Genomic DNA, 2412 nt, shown 5'->3' with positions numbered 1-2412 from the left:
CACCATGCCTGGATGGGCATCTTCAGTTTGTGCAGTTAACTAACACTAACCAGATGAGTGCCAACACAGTACTTCACATTGAATTTCCCTTGAGTCATCAATACGTCTTGCTGATATGGTGTAAAAAGTGGAACTGACACAGTTCATGAATTGTAGGTAGAGGCAGTTGAAAGTGATATAAACAGCACAATTAGTTATTTTCTAAGGCATAAAATTGTATTATTTAGAAAATACATAAGTCAAATTTTACAAAGAGAATCTTGCCTATAATGTTCAAGATGTATCAGGCTTTCAAAATAGCATTTCCCAAACCTTTCCCATTGGCCACCAGGTATTTTAAAGCTCAGTTCTTCTGTCACTGTGTATTTATTTACCTCTTCTCTTTTTCAGCAATCCATAGTGTCAATTTGTTAAACACACAATATTGTTTCAGCTATTTCAACTTTCTGTGAAATATGCTGATTACTATGTTACCAAAAATGGAATGTAGGAAGACGACACTTGCTATGTACTTCAGATGGGCTTTCTTTAGTTTCATAAAATTATACCTCCCTTAAAAGAGTGGAATTTGAATAGCTGTAGAAAGGTTCCTGCCATTGTTTGTTGTTCATGTGAATATTGAAGCAGATAAGAATATTTCAGTGTTCCATTATGTCATCAATGGAAGAAACAGCACAGAAGTGTTCTTCACAGAAAGAAGATTTGAAGAGACATATTCTAGAAGTTTTAAAGCTGATGAACTCATCCTTCTATGAGAATTGCAAACTGCTTTTTTTGTCCAAACATATATAAATCCCAAACCTCATTCCCCATTCTGGAAAGAGTTTAGTTTTTTATAATTTTGATATTTGAAAAAACACTGTTGGTGTTTGATCTGGATTTTACATGGCTGTGTTCAATTGCTAGCAGTAGGTTTAAATATATTGTGCTTTGTTTACATCCTCCTATGTAACTCTTCGTTTTCTGAGATCAGAAAACCTTAAGATTGATATTAAGAGCAAAATGATCATCAATAAAGAGAAAGGCTGATGGAATTTCCTGAATAGATGTACCATGGTACAGCCAATTCTATTGGAACTGAGGTTACTCCTGCCCCAATAGTCTCCTCACTGGCCCTCTGACATCTAACAAAGATGTAGATGAGAGGGTTGAGGCTGGGTGTGACAACAGTGTAGAAGAGGGCAATGAACTTGCCTTGATCTTGAAAATTTTCAGTTGGAGGCTGAAGGTAAATGCACATGGCTAGAATGGAAAACAGACACACAACCTGAGATGGGCTCCACACGTCCCAAAGGCCTTCTGAAGTCCTGTGGTGGACTGAATCCTTCAGGACAGCCTGAGCGATGGCCACATAGGGAGTGAAAATGAGGATGAGAGGAATGAGAACAACAATGGAGCTTGTGACCAGCAGAGCCATCTCATTAGCAAGAGTGTCAACACAGGGTATTTGGATCAGCACAGGGACTTCACAGAAGTGATCTATTTGGTGAAGTCCACACAGGGGGACCCAGAAGGTGAGGAGGGGATGAAGTGCAGAGTCTACAAAACCACTTACCCAGGAGGCTGCAGCCAGCAGGTGACCGAAGCGAGGATTCATGAGGACAGGGTAATGCAAGGGTTTGCAGACAGCTGCACAGCAGTCATAGGACATCACCACCAACAGAACACACTCCGTGGTCCCCAGTGCAAGGGAAAAGTAGAGTTGGAGCATGCAACCAGAATGAGATATGGTCTTCTCTGGGCCCCAGAGATTGACCAGCATTTGGGGTATGGAGCTGGTGGTATAGTAGAGATCCAGGGCTGAGAATTTTGAGAGGAAAAAGTACGTGGGGATGTGCAGGTGGGAGTCCAGGTGTCATAAGATGATGATGAACAAGTTTCCCATCAGTGTTGCCAAATAGAAAATCAAGATCACCGCAGAGAGAACCACTTCTAGGTGAAGCCATTTAGACAATTCCAGAAGGATGGAGTCTTCAGAGCTCACACTGAACTTTTCCGTCATTATTCCTTTCTTTTTATTTTTTTAGATCTTCCAATATAGGGAAAACTGTGCACAAAGAGAAAAAGTGACAGTAACTGAAGCACATAAAATACCATCAGGTTCATGATAAAAATAAGAAAAGAAAAAAATCAATGAGGTGAAAGGCGAACTATCCAAGTACTATAGCATCCTGAAATTGGGAATTAAATGTTGACCCTTATGGTGACATCAATGGACGCAAAACCAGCTGATAATTTTGCCTACGAAGTTTAGTTACATAATGTACACTATTGTTCACAAAATACTTACTAATTACAAGTTGAAAATTAGCAAACACGATGTCACAAAAATCTAGTGGATTCCTCTAAAACAGAACAATTCAAGTGAGTATCACTAATATTGAGGAAAAAGCCATAATTCAAGGCTGTGTA

The 2412-nt window shown here is 39.6% G+C and overlaps 1 pseudogene; it reads right to left on the bottom strand.

Annotated features, from left to right (window-relative positions):
* Window positions 1-1083: 1083 nt before the first annotated feature.
* Window positions 1084-2002, bottom strand: LOC103729574 (annotated as a pseudogene).
* Window positions 2003-2412: the final 410 nt, after the last annotated feature.

Source organism: Nannospalax galili, unplaced genomic scaffold (assembly GCF_000622305.1).
Source record: "Nannospalax galili isolate Female #2095 unplaced genomic scaffold, S.galili_v1.0 scaffold1453, whole genome shotgun sequence".
In the NCBI taxonomy this organism is placed as follows: Eukaryota; Metazoa; Chordata; class Mammalia; order Rodentia; family Spalacidae; genus Nannospalax; species Nannospalax galili.
This window is presented reverse-complemented; position numbering and strand designations above follow the sequence as displayed.